General features: G+C 32.0%; 1 non-coding gene across 1 annotated transcript; it reads right to left on the reverse strand.

Annotated features, from left to right (window-relative positions):
- Positions 1-287: 287 nt before the first annotated feature.
- Positions 288-358, reverse strand: Trnag-gcc. Its single transcript has one exon. It is a non-coding gene; the product is annotated as a tRNA-Gly (tRNA).
- Positions 359-15,575: the final 15,217 nt, after the last annotated feature.

Here is a 15,575-nt window from a genome sequence, read left to right on the forward strand (position 1 = left end):
AAACAACTTTTTCTTTTTGTTTTCATTTCTTTTGTTAAAAAATATAAGAAAATGGAAATTACATATTAGCGGTATGATTTTGGCTCTCTTTCGTTATAAATTTTGCAGAAATTGATTCTGGAAACAGTGTTAAAAGGTTTAGTCGCTGCGGAAACAACAGTGACTGGCAGGTAGTAGCCATTACAAAAAAAAAAGAAGAGCAAATTTCTTTGATTAAGTCGTAAATCTGCTCTTCAGAGTTCTGTACTGTTATTATATTTTACTTTTTATGAAAATTAAACAAAAATTGCTTCGGCCGGGAATCGAACCCGGGCCGCCCGCGTGGCAGGCGAGCATTCTACCACTGAACCACCGATGCTTGATATTAAATCTTAAAGTCTCAGATTACTAGGAAAATTATCTCGTAATTTAAAATGTAAACTTACTTTCACTCACTTCGAGTTCAAGCCTGTCTTATAATATGAAACTATGTAGTAACAGCTATTTCCTACTTAATAAAATAAACGTGGTGTGATGGGATACTGCAGAATATTATAACGTTAAACATCTCTTTGTGAATTACAAGATTTTGAAAAAAAAAAATTGTAAAACAAATTTTAGATTTTATTTTTGTTGAAACATTTTAATTTCTTCCCTGTTATTTGCAATATTACACAGGTAAAAATACATATTTATTACATACCCGAGATAAATTGTTTTGTTTTTTATTTTTGAAGTTACGCCACTGGAAATAAAAATTAGAGGGAAGGGTGTGAAAATTTACTCCTATGGATAATAGTGTTCTATTTTTTTCATAAGACAAATCAAAATAATGTAATTTTTGATGTTCTACGCCATTGACAATCAAAATTTAAAAAGTGACTATGAAAAATTAGTCAAACATATATTGCTATTAATGAGAACGTTCCATTTTTATAATAAAAAAATTGATTTTTTTCTACCCCAAGCCTCAAATTAGTATGTGTATAAGTAAAAGAAGCGCTAAAGATTTGTTACTTTTATAGTAACTGATGAAATTTATGTCATACAGGGTGTTTCAATTAAAACTTCCTACCTGCAAAATATAGGAAATAAAAAAAAGACCTGAGACACCTTGATTTTCTCTTCAAGGGGAACACATGATGGCGTAAGTTTTGGGATGTAAAATACCTTTAAACTTTAAATGACACCCTATGTTGAGATATACCTCATTTTAAAGCTTTTTCGATTTTGCTCACGACGACGTATGACTTCATCATATAAAATTTCAGTGGTGTAGAGGGACTGCGCAAAAAACTTGACGGTAACACAAAATCCGCCCTTGAATTATCTCATTAATCATCCCTGTATTCATATTATGTGGACTTGTTAGATACTCTGCACCAAATGTGAATCAATTTGGTCAACTCGGTTCCAGGATATAAACAAAAATATATTGTTTTACGGAGATTCTCTCTTTAGCATATGCAATTTTAAATTTTTGGATTTTAATTTTTTTTTACAGTTCTTTTTTCTAACACCCTGTAGAAAATTGCTCATTTGTAATTTTATCAAATATTTGAAGTAGTATCAGCTAAGTCACGTATCGAATTGTAAAAAATCCATATCCTCCCCACTTTCTGTAGTATAATCTGAACCAGAGGGCCTTTTGTTTGATTTATCACAACGAGGATGTCATAACTGCCTCTCTTGTGATACATTATGTCACGGAAATGGCAAATTACGTGAAAATCTTCTGAGATTATCCTGGATTATGCTCACGAAAAATCACTTTAAGTTTTATATCTATAATATCGACACTCTTTCAAATCTGAAGTTTGTATTGTCTTATCCAAATCAGTACCAAGCAAAATGTATTTTAAATATTTCGGATCAATGATAAAATAATATTCACAGAAATATTAATAAATACTCGTAAGTACTGTTAATTGATCAACATATTTTGGTTATAAACTTAAGGATTGGAAATATACAGAATAAACTAACAATAAGTTGAAACCTATAAAGTTGACTGGAAATGTTTCTAAATAAACATTCTAACATTGTGATTGAAGTTGTCAAAGATTGTCTTTTGTACGTAGTAAAATTGAATTGCTGTTTCAAACAAGTGAGCTTTGTGATTGTTGCGAAATGTGAAGATTGTTACAGTCGTTTTGAAAGAGAAAGTGGTAGGAAGTAGGTAATAAAACAAGTAAAAATCTTAATTTTTTAAGTAAAAGTAAAACGAACAGTCATTTTTATAAAAACTTTAGTCGTGTCAACTATTTTCTTTTATTTTAAAAGACATTGAAATTTTTTAGAAATTGTGTAGTACTCCTTGTTTCGAAGATGGATCCTTTTATGTCTATAGGAACTTTTAACATTATATTAAGATGTAGGATCTGCCGTTTTACAGTATAACAAAAAAATATCCGCTATATGTCAACTTCCAACTTTTCAATTTACTAACGAAGAATGCAGTAAATAAAGTAAAAATCGAGAAGAAAATGATACAGTTACGGATTTTCTTCGAATGTCTCGCAGAACAGGAGAATTTCCTTTAAGACAATGAAACACTCAAGCAGTAAAAGTATATTAAATGGAAAGCCATTATTTGTCCTTTCCATTATCATCGCCTTTATTGTTCTTTCAAAGCGCAAAACCTCTTGTAACACAAAAGCTTTCAAATCAAATAAATTCCTAACTACCTTTTAAAACTAACTATTGAAGGTGTCATTTATGTAAGTACCTTGAAAGACGTGCCTTGGAAGTAAACCACCGCATTCAACAACTTATTTACCAGCGCCTTTATTGTGTCAGAGCAAAGAAAGCCCCAGCGAGGCATTTTAAGGGCATTAATGTTTACGCAGCATTCCTCTACTGTGCGATGTTAATTGGTTCTATCTGCTTAATGAATATTCTTTTGTTTTCGATAATTTGTAGACATTCGCTTCGCAATTATAATTGCGGACAAATAATTACTCAGCGAATGAGGATAAATAAATAAACGGTAATAAAGGGATCACATTATTGCAAATTGGTAAAATCTGTTCTGTACACTAAGGACGAAAGTGGTTAAATTTCGCCACATCTATTATTCACCAATGGAAGTGCCAACGAAATTTTTAGCTTTTTCTTCATTTTGGGATTTTGAAACATGAAATTAAAATACACGGACTAGACGAACTAAATGTATATAGGCAAGTTCAAGCAACAGCAACAGGTAGCCTGTTGGGAGTCTAGGAGTCCTCGCGTTGTTAGTTGTTAACGCACACTCATGGAGTAAACATTTCTTTTATTTTAATTAATACGAATTAACCATTGGCAACCTGTGAGGTTAGATATCTCGTGCACACCTTGATACTTTATAATAAGAGATAATAATAGAATTATACAGGGTTCTTCACGGTAAGTGGCCTATTAGGCGTTTCAGAGGAACCAAAGACAATATGACTATGAAATTTTGATTACGGGGGTTCATATATGTTCTCTTCAATGAAAATAAAGCCATCAATAATGCCGGTTATACCGGAAGTAGCTGTCAACTTCGTTATTTTAAATGGAATAGGTACCCTATATAGGTATTTATTGCATTATCGAGAAGATAAATAAAAAATAAGTCAAAAATGTTAAAGCTTCCCTGTACTTAAATCTAACCGTTTTCGAGATAATCACCATTTTACATAAATTTTAATAGATACAAAGCGTTTCGAAAATTCCTTATATCTTTCTTCGTTCTGGGAGCTTTCACTTGCTTTTCGGAATTATAAAAGAACATAAGATGCACTACCGTCCTCTATCAAAATTACCTGAAAAAAATTATAGTAAGTGTCCCTTTTTCACGTTACATTTTGAAAACCGACAAAACTTTTTAAATTCAAATGGAACACACTGCATCATATTATAGAAAATCAAATTCAATTTTCTCAGATATTTGCGGTTTACTTACATTTTCAAGAATATTACGTAATATCATCACATGTGCCTTGAAAGGCTAATATTAGTATTGTCATTCAGTATTCTACTCAGTGGCGGCGCGTGAACATTGATTGAATGTGTTCTGCTTAGGGTTGTTACATTTGTTGAATTGAATTCCGAGATATTAAGTGCCCGGAGTCTCTAAATGGCGCCGCAGGTGAAAAATTTTAAAATTTTCAAGGTCACGCGTTTTCCTGGCACTTCTGAATTTCAAGGAACAATGAATTTATTAAAAAAATACAGATTTTCACAAGAATGATTTTTGAAATTGATACCTTTTTGAAATATCTATTTACGAATTACTTACTGATGGTATAAATAAATTGGAATAAACTAAATATATTTTATTAAATTATTGAATATTGTTTATAAACAAAAAAATCGTTTGTGAAATTTACCAACGATTCAACGAATTTTAATTTTCCTCGGCGTGTTATGATTTTTTCTTTATCTTTTTTTATATATGTACATTATATTATATTCCGGGAGTTATACGTGCAAATCCGAAATCCGGGACCATACAGCTAATTCCCGGTACAATCACAGAAAATCCCGGTCATACCCATGTGGCCAGATGTTCTTTTAATATGTCGTCAAGATCTACACTAAAATTTATGAGTCCACGAAACACATCAGGATTGTCCGAATTTTCTGTCTCGTCGTGTCCGCGAAGTGCTAATTCGAAAGCTCCGCAAAATTTTATGCAATCTATGATTTTAGATAATACATAACGATTTTTGATTGTGTTTCCGTATATTATCCCAATATGCAGAATCTAACTGACTTCTTATGTTTATTTTTCCTAAAGACTTAATGACTTAAATCTTTCACACTGTATATTGTCCATGCTTTATCCCCACCGAAAAGTAAGCACGGAAAACAAAACAGTGAATTTTTTAAATCACACCCGCACACCCACTCTGCTTTTGTGTATACATTATTGTTTCTTTATAACTTTTACTTTTATTTTTAGTTTATCCTCATAAGGCAGAGAACCAAATAAAGTTTTTTTTTTAAACGAAACGCTATTCATTTTAATAACTATAATATCCGTAGACGCCTAAACGAAAATATTCACACGTGCCGCTCGCAGAAATAAACCACCACATACCACGTACGAAATATTACTGCATTTACTGCAGCGCAGTGGCTGTCGCTATTGCAGCCGCAAAAGTCCCTATCTTCGTGTACTGGGTCACGTGCCTGATTAGCCAATAAAAACAAAGGACGCATCTAATTGTTCGCTGTCCACACATTTTGTATATGAGGTTGCATATATTAAGAAGCGTAGCTCGCGTCGCAATAAATAATATAATAATATGATTAAATACATAAAATTGTATGTGTTCTGCAGCTCCGCAGCTCTTATGGTAAAACCGCCACTGATTCTACTAGTATCAAGTACTTTCTTATCAAGAAAAATGCAGAATAATTATTCTAAAGAAGATATTTTGAATTTATTTTATTGAAGAGAATATTATCTGACAACCTCGTTAACAAAATTTCAGTCATATTGTCTTTGGTTCCTCTGAAACCTCTAATAGGCCACTTACGATGAAGAACCCTACTTCTATAATCAGAATATTTCTGAGAATTAATTTGATGTTTGAGCATTACTGAAATACAAGTAACAATGTTGCAAATGGCCCTAACTATATACCGGGTGATTCAGTTTGTATCTCTATTATTTTAAGAAATAACTATAACAAACCCTATATATTTTTAAATCGCCACTCAAACTTTATCAAATGGCATTATTAGATCGTCTCCATGGTAACATATGTCAAAATTGCTATAGTCAACTGTTTTTGTTCAAATGGCTCACTATATATTTTTTTATCAATTCTGGGAGATATTTTTTTTCTGCGTTCAACTATGTAAGGAAGTCTATAGTTTTATTAGAAATAATGCTAGAAAAACAGCAAAAAAGATGCACCCTACTTTTCGTAGTTTTATTGTGAAAAATGATAGCCAGCTGCGAAAACAAGTTACTATGTTTTTTAAAGTAACATATTTTATTTTTAATACGATAATAAGATAACAATTTAAAACAATACTTATTTCGAATGTTCAAAATGACCTCTATTTGCTTCCAAACACAGAATAGCTCTGTTTATCACTCCCTCTCTACAAACACATTCTAGTATTTCTTCATTTAATTTCCGACATTCTACTCTTATTCTGTTTTAAGGTCGCCAATATCATTTAAGGGCGAAGAGTGAGCTTTTTCTTTTAGGTAAGGTCAAAGAAAGAAATCTATAGGAATGAGATCCGGAGATCTGTAGCAGGCCATTTAACATCTTTATCGAATGTTCTTCATCTCTTACCCTTCTGGGTTTAAAAACTCTTCTTTTCTTGCTTCCAAATACCTGACTAACTTTCCGAAAATTTTATCTGATGGAAGTTGTCTCTGCGGAAAACGATGTTGGTATAAATGCCTGGCAGCTTTAGCGTTCTTTCAGCACTCTCCAGAAATTAAAATCATATCTAGTTTTTCTTGGTTAGGTAATATAAGTATTCATGATACAGTAATAATAATTAGTTACAGATATACCCCCGGGGTTTACACAGACGAGCCGGCGAAGCAAGAAGAGCGCCAGAAGAAAGGGCCCTAGCCGGCGGGGCCCAGCCAGGACAAAAGGAGGTCCCACAAAGCGCCTACACCGGCCGCATTTGCGGTCGGGGTAGACGACGGATGGGGCCCACCTACGAAGGCTGTCCAGGCCTACACGAGATGAGGCAGGATAAAGAGGGATAATCCCCCTCGATCCCAAATCATTGAGGCCAATTTCTAGCTATGGAATAATGGCGAGTTACAGATAAAATAGGTAGGTACAAAATGTCAATTATTTTGAAAAACCGTTATTTAGAAACGTCAAAATTCAGTTGTTTCCGCAGCTGGCTATCATTTTTCAGAATAAAGCTACTGAAAGTAGGGTTCATCTTTTTTGCTGTTTTTCTAGCAATATTTCTAATGAAACTATAGACTTCTTTATATAGCTGAATGCAGAAAAAAAAAATCTTCCAGAATTGATAAAAAATATATAGTTGTGCCATTTGAACAAAAAACAGTTGACATATGTTACATGGAGACGATCTAATAATGTCATTTGATAGAGTTTGAGCGGCGATTTAAAAATATATAGGGTTTGTTATAGTCATTTGATAAAACAAAAGAGATACTAGGCCGCGAATATCAAACTGAATCACCCGGTATGTCAATTACAAATTAACAGAACGTTTGGGTATTTTAGAATAATATCCTTTCTCGTTACGTTTTCTATTAAAAGCGAGAGCAGATATAATTTTGTTGGATTAAAAGGCTATAAGCACGTGCAAAATGAGGTGATGATATTCCCCAGTTAGTTACATTAACATTTATCCATGTTAACACAGTTATAGTTCAAACAAGCAGAAAATGTAAACAGATTATTTTTTAAATAAAGAAACTTATTATGTAGAGCATTAAACAGATTAAATTAGTTACTAACAATAACAATATTACAGAAGGGCATTAATTTTACATTCATCAGTTTAATTGTTGGTATATTGCTAACTTAAAAATGTGTTTATGCTAATTTCATTTTACCAAGTACTAACTAGTAAATTAATAAAACCTTAATCTGTTAGCTTGATTGAGTTACAGAGTTTCTTTTGAGAAGATAGCAATATGTCGAAACGTCAAGAAGTTTAAACAGACGAAGTGGTAACGAGCCTGGAAACTGTTCAACCTTAACCTCAAAAAACAAAGCGTTTGTGGACCTATGTTCATACAAAACTTTTTTTTCTTTTACGTTGTCAGTTAGTACAGGCGAAATATTGCAACACTTTAATACAACAAATATTCTAATACTCCAGTCGTTTGAACGTGAAAAAATTATTAGTAGACATTTTATTGCACTTAATAGCGAGAAACGGTTTGTAGAATGATAATATCAAAAAAGTAACTCTACTGCCCATGAAAATCTAGTTGACCTATGGGAAAATTAGTTATTTTATGTTGTAGGCAATTAAATTACCTACAGTTTAAGGTAAGTCATATTTCACCAATTTGTTAACTGTGAAATAAATGTCGAACGAGGAAAAATCAGTTGTCGAAAATTGGTCATTATTAGTTATTGCAAAAAGCGATGGATGTTGATGAAATTTATGGAAAATTGTTGCTCCAGTTATTTGTTAATTAATTTCGTTCGTATTTTTGCAACTAATTGTTTAATTACTAAACGTTCATTTTAGAAGTTAATATCGTAGGTAGCAGGACGTGCAAAACAACGTTCTAAACAAATTGTCCCAGTATCAGGCAAAAGCCGTTCGGGAATTCGCTCTTTTTGTATTAAATAAAGCTTATTTTTACTGTAATTAAAAAAAAAGAGAAATCACCTACGCCTTTTTGTTCATGAGATAGTTTTTCTTTTATAACGTTAATTGTTAACCAACAATTGGACGTATTGAACCGGGAATTTAGAGACAATTAAAGTAAGTGTAAAACTTTTATTTTTAGAAAGTTCTACATTGATAGTTCATGTAATAAACGTTCTAGTAGCAGTAAAAGTTAATGTTAATGAACGGCCTGCAGGCGGGAGAAAGAACGCAGGGCCCGCGCATGCGCGTTAATGTCGCTCACGGCAGCGAGTGAGATTTTTTACTTAAATGTTTCAAATTTTGTTAAAAAATCTCGCGCGTGATCTAGGTCTATTTTGGCTTCTTAGAAATATGATATCCATTTTAACGTTGTACAGGGTGTTAGTTTTAATTAGGTACGACTTAATATCAGCTTCGCGGCCCTCATTTCGAGCTGTCAGGGATGTGGCCTGCTATTTCAGAGTAGTTTGGGGTGCATGGTGCAGTTTTTTGGTCGCACAACAGGAATTTCCAATTTCCCGCCACGCTGGGGTGCTTGGTCCTTGGGACATTGTCTTCGTCTCCAGCTATGATCGATTTGGTTTGAGGCGTTTTTTTCCGATTTTGTAGTACTGAATGGAAAGTGTGATGAATTGTCGAAAATTATAAACCAAAACAAACGTTTAATGACTGATATGACTTTAATTTTGTTTTACAACTAGGTATTCTGTGGGCTATATGCTCAGTAAATAGCTAGTAATAAATAATTGTTCAAAGTAAAAGCGAAAAATGGTATGTTTAAATATAATTAGTATTCAAAGAAGTGTTTTTATGTTTGTTCTCTCACAATCTTTGACAAAGATGAACGCTTAAAAAAACAGCTGCGACAAGAGATTTTTTTGTTTCCACATTTTACTTGGGATTGTTTCCTTGTATGGAAATAATAAATATTAATATAACAAAATTCATAAAAAATCAAAATGATCTTTTCTAAAAAATCCTTGGTACTTGGCTTTGTTTTGGTCAGATGAAATTTTTGTTAAATTTCTTAAACTCGATTATATATCCTCTGTAGATCATACTACTTCGGTAGCCAATATTTCTCCATTTATTCAGAATACGCATTTCACTCATGTTCAAAGAAAAATGATCATGTAAAAGCTGAATGAATTTCCAACAGATTTTGTTAACCTACAGGTCAGACGTAAGCCTACTAAGAGAAAAAATTTAAAAGGAAAATCCGAAAATGCCATTACTCTGCATAGACGTGACTGTTCATAGTTATTAGTGAATTTGGATTAGGGTCTCCCGAACACTCGAAACGTGTTCACACATTATTTTGATCTCTTTTAGGTTTCAAGTAGTATAAAATGAGTTGCTTAGTCGTTGTAACGAAATGAAATTCCTCAAAGGTTTCATATTAAAGTGACATTTTACTGTTCGCAGTTAACCGGAGAAAACGACCCTAAAAATTTGATTTGATCCTACGAGCTTTTTTGCCAATTCAGAAGTTTCTGTCTGCGTCTTATACCTACAATTAAATTTGTGTCACTGTCTATCAATTAATTTACAGTACTCATACTATTTGGTAAAATATTTTCTATAATAATGTTATAAAGGCTTTCGTTGGTTCAAAATAAATACTTTTCATTTTATATAGGGTGTAACAGCAATATAGCAACAAAGTTGCAAGGTCGATTTCCCACTTTTTTCGGTAATTGAAACCCTTCAGATTCCTCCTAATGACTAGTCAGTTTTTATTCAACTTCAGGAAACTAGTTTGAAGTTTATAATAATATTTTCAATGATGGTTGAGTAAAACTAGTAACCGTTTTAAGTCCAAACTTTAAATGATCGTAATCGCTTTAGGCACGAACAGTTACAGTTCGCGATTTTCAATAAAATATGTTCGAAATATTGATTTAACTACATCAGATGTTAGGAGATTAATTGCCTTCAACAAGTCAATCAACACACAACATCGAAGTAGTTCCTGAGAGTGTTGGTGAGGGTCCAGGAATATCAATTCGGTACCGTGGTCAAGAACTGGACATTTCGAAAAGCTCTCTACAGCGTATTCTCACGAAAGATTTGCATCTCCATGCTTACAAAGTTCAATTTACTCAAGAACTAAAGCCTACTGAGTTTGATGAATGGATTATGGAACAGCAACAGTCTTTTTTTTTCAGACCTTTGGAGTCCCTCAAGGTTCAAGTCTCACATCATTGCATTTCGGTATTTTTATCAACGATATTGCTGTAAACTTACATTAAAGGTATTTTGCGTAATTAATTCTATTCGAACTTGTACAGTTTCAAGGAAACATGTGGTGTACACTTTAATCAATTACTTTTTAATATGTATAAATAAATGTAATGCAATTCCGTATACCGTAATAGATATTTTAATATGTGACTATGTAATTAATGGAACTACACTAGCCCAACTAAATAAAAGACCTAGGAATCATATTGGATCCTAAGCATTTTTAATTTACGAATTCAGAATTTCGTGTCGAATACACAGTATTGGTTTTCTAACTCGCAACACACGGCAGTCAGATTTTTTGAAGCGCTTAAATTACTTTTCAATGCGGATGTGAGATCAAAGCTTGAATATGCATGTGTAGTGTGGAGTGCAATTTATTTCACACATACATATTACTTGAACTGAGAGGATTCAACGTAGATTTTTTAAATCAGCTGCATTTATTTTTGATAATACTTCCCTAGTTAATAACAAAATAAATTGCGAGCACTTACTTTATCTACGGTTTCACACATTTAGGCTAAATGCCAGAAATAATACCTGCTCTGGACTGTAAACCATTATACCGATTTTGATAAGAGCTTGCCAATCTACCAAATGGTTGTTAATCCTATTTTACTCATGTCGTAATTTTATGTTTAATCCGTCTCTCGATGTTAACATATTTTTTCCTGCTATTTAATCGTCTACATTTATAAAAAATATATTGTTTCAAACTTATCATCTAACTGAGATATTTTATATTAAACAAATAAATAACAAACAAGCGAGCGAGCCAGCAAACAAGCAAGCAAATACAGAAACAAACAAACAAGCAAACAGGCATATAAACAAACAAACAAAATGAGCAAAATGAGCAAAACCAGCAAAACGAACAAAACGAACGAAACGAACAAAACGAACGAACAAAACGAACAAAACGAGCAAAACGAACGAAACGAACAAAACGAACAAACGAGCAAAACGAGCAAAACGAACGAAATGAACAAAACGAACAAACGAGCAAAACGAGCAAAACGAACAAAACGAGCAAAACGAAGAAAACGAACAGAACGAGCAAAACGAACAATACCAGCGAAACGAACAAGACAAACAAACAAAACAAACAAAATAAACAAACCAACAAACAAACAAACAAACAAATAAACAAAAAATAAGCAAATAAATTAATAGATAAGTAAATAAATAAATATCTCTCCATGTTAACATATTTTTTCCTGCTATTTAATCGTGTACATTTATAAAAAATATAGTTTCAAACTTATCCTCTAACTGAGATTCTAACTGAGATATTTTATATTAAATAAATAAATAACAGACAAGCGAGCGAGCCAGCAAACAAGCAAGCAAATACACAAATAAACAAACAAGCAAACAGGCACATAAAGAAACAAACTAACTAAACGAGCAAAAAGAGCAAAACCAGCAAAACGAACAAAACGAACGAAACGAGCAAAACGAACAAAACGAACAAAACGAGCAAAACGAACAGAACGAGCAAAACGAACGAAATGAACAAAACGAACAAACGAGCAAAACGAACAAAACGAGTAAAACGAACGAAATGAACAAAACGAACAAACGAGCAAAACGAGCAAAACGAACAAAACGAGCAAAACGAGTAAAACGAACAAAACGAACACAACGAGCAAAATGAACAATACGAGCAAAACGAACAAGACAAACAAACAAAATAAACAAACCAACCAACAAACAAACAAACAAATAAACAAAAAATAAGAAAATAAATTAATAGATAAGTAAATAAATAAATATCTCTCGATGTTAACATATTTTTTCCTGCTATTTAATCGTGTACATTTATAAAAAATATAGTTTCAAACTTATCCTCTAACTGAGATTTTATATTAAATAAATAAATAACAAACAAACGTGCGAGCAAAACGAGCAAAACGAACAAGACACACAAATAAAACAAACAAAATAAACAAACCAACAAACAAACAAACAAACAAATAAACAAAAAATAAGCAAATTAATGAATAGATAAGTAAATAAATAAATATTTAAATAATAAATATGCGTTTTCCTAATTTTATGGTTAATTTGTCTCTTTTTGTTAACACATTTTTTTGTTGATATTTAATCGTATACATTTACAAAAATATATTTTTAAACTTATCCTATAATTAAATGCTAAGCTTGTCGGCTATTTTTATAATAAATAAATGAACAGATAAATAAATAAATAAATAAATAAACAAGCGAGTGAGCGACAGCAAACAAGCAAAGCATCTACGAAACTCGCCAACAAATAAGCAACAAGAAAGCAGGCAAATAAATAAATATGCGAATAGTTAAATAAATAAATAAATACTTAAATAAATAAATAAATAAATAAATAAATAAATAAAACTACCTTATGAGGATACGCTTCCAATTAGTTGTATGTAGGTGATTCGGTACTTTTTTCGGAAAAGAGAAAACTCTGATTTAGAAGATGAGAAGGTTATAGACTTAGATAATCAGATAGGCTGTGCTGTGAGCGTATAAGATTGCGTAAAATGTTCAGCAGTCCCTGTTCCTTAAGTGGCAAATTAAACGAAATCGGACCTGAGTTGTTTTAAACATTCCACTTTTTTTATGGCATCGTGCATGTTATGCGTTGCCATTGATATTCCTTAGAACATTTAGATAAATACAGAGTGTTTTAAATTAGAAGCAATAGTAATGCTATATCGGAAAATATCTGATGCTGTTGCGTAATTTAAGCGAAACTGGAATACTGATCTGATTCTAATTTTTTAACAGTTTTAGGTATTATGAAAACATATTTAACATTTTTGTTTTAAATATGGAACAGATTTTCAGTGCTACGGCGACGCTTCGTTTTTTAGTAACCATTATCAATTTCATTTCAGTTGGTTCCTTGTTCCTGGTCTAAGGATATTATTAACAGGGTGTTTTCGAAAGTATGATTTTAATTTTAAAGTGTTGAAGCTGTCGCCGAAATAATGCATTTCACAAAAATCTCCCTAATAGCAGTAATAACACACATATTTACACTTGAAGTTAATGGGATTTCTTCTAAATTCTTCTTGTATACTTCCTAATACCGCATGGAAATAATCTAGCACTTGCTTATTGTCATTGTGTTTTAACGCTCATTCATTTTTAACATTTTAATAATCGCTTTTGACCTAAGGTCATGATTTTAGTTTACGGGGTATGTCATCAAAATGCTATACAAGCATTTCAAATCTGTGCGGAGGATACATTCGAGATCCCAAAAATCCATCAAGTAAGATATGCTGATGAGTTCTATCAAATGGGATATTATAAATTAAGGAAGAAATTGTCAACATTATCGCAGATCAACCTACGACTAGCACCAGTCAAACTAGTGAGGTTAAATTCGAAAATCCAACTGTATCCATACCATAATCATTATGTACAAGCATTGAAACCGAATACCATCTTGAAAGGGTCGGTTTTTGCGAGTAACTATTAGAACAAAATAATGAGACTCAAAATTCCACTAAATGTGTGTTAATAACTAATGAGACAACATTTATATGTAAACAATATTCACAATAGCCACATCCATCGAAAATCCTTATGAGAACTCATTGTGGCGCTATTTGCATTTTTACAAAATGGTATACTAATATTTGACAGGACTTGCGATTGTTGCATGATGTGTTTCTACCACACTTCGATGCGAGGTACCCAATTTTTTTATATTAAAGATTTACAGGTACTTGGATAAGACGCAATGGTCTTTTAGTGCGCACGATCGTCAGATCTAAGTCCGTGTGATTTCTACATGTCGGGTCACAAGGATTATTTGATGAAGAAGTTTTCCCGCATGACGCATGCCTTATTGATGACGCCATACCTAGTTGCGGCTTATAAATATAAGAGATCATTTGAATAAGCAGATGTAGTTTCAAATAACATTCTGCTACAGTACGAAATTGATTATACGTCTCCACGCCTTAAATTATTGTTAATAACTCTGGAGCTTTAATATTTTTACGCTAATAATTAATAATTAAAGAGCAGCGACAGTTTAAAATTTATAGTTTCGAAACAGAGGCTTTCATGTCTGGTAATATTAAAAGTTTAGGGGGTAGTAATTTATAAGAAATGTCACGTTCAGTTTCGTGATGAATGGTCATTATCTACACGTGAGTATAGGTATATGAAATTTTACTGAGAAAGGCTGAGAGAATAAATCTGAGACAAAACTATTATGTGTTGAACTAAATGGAAAAAAAGTTTGGTATTTAAAATTTATGGGTGATTTCCACTTTTATTATTATTTAACACCTCTTTTTTTATAAATACGGTCATCATTTCTAGTAGAAATATGCATAAGAAGTGAGTAAAAAAATGAAAATAACAACTAATTTTCTAAATTTGGGACAATGGCATAAGTAACCGAAAGTTTCTCATTACCAGATGAAGCATTAGAAGGCATCTAAACTTAAACACTTTCTAATTAAACCGATCAATTTGTTGGTGTTTTCTGTTAAAGTTGCATTTTGGTTTTTCTGATGAATTGATGGAAGGACAGTCAGCTGTTCCCAAAAACATTATCATTAAGAAAAATAAAATATTTATCGTTACTATCAGATCATTTAAAGACTGTTTGAAACCATTTTGTAGTGATTTATAAGGAGAAAAAAAAAGGGATGAATATTTGAAATAAAATAACAACAATATCCAGGTAAAGAAATCTGTATTTAATTGAATGAATGAACAGATGTCCGTAGTTGTCCGTTCAGTTATTAACACTTTATATATAAAACTTTTCTTAAATTTTCTGCTTAAAAGAATATGTGGTAATAAGATTTCATGTGCTGTTCCTAAAAGCTACAAGGTAATCCGGCAGATTTTGTGTACAAAATACGACCCAAAGACCTGGTTTTAGGTAAGTATCCTGCGAGGAAATATTACTTACCTCTTTATTTTGTATTAAATTAAAATCAACTAATTAAGCTGTTTGTCATAATTACTGTTTTTATAGTTTTTATACCTGCTGTTTAATTTGTTAATATTTCTAA

The sequence above is a fragment of the Anoplophora glabripennis genome, unplaced genomic scaffold (genome assembly GCF_000390285.2).
Source record: "Anoplophora glabripennis isolate ALB-LARVAE unplaced genomic scaffold, Agla_2.0 scaffold189, whole genome shotgun sequence".
Taxonomy (NCBI): domain Eukaryota; kingdom Metazoa; phylum Arthropoda; class Insecta; order Coleoptera; family Cerambycidae; genus Anoplophora; species Anoplophora glabripennis.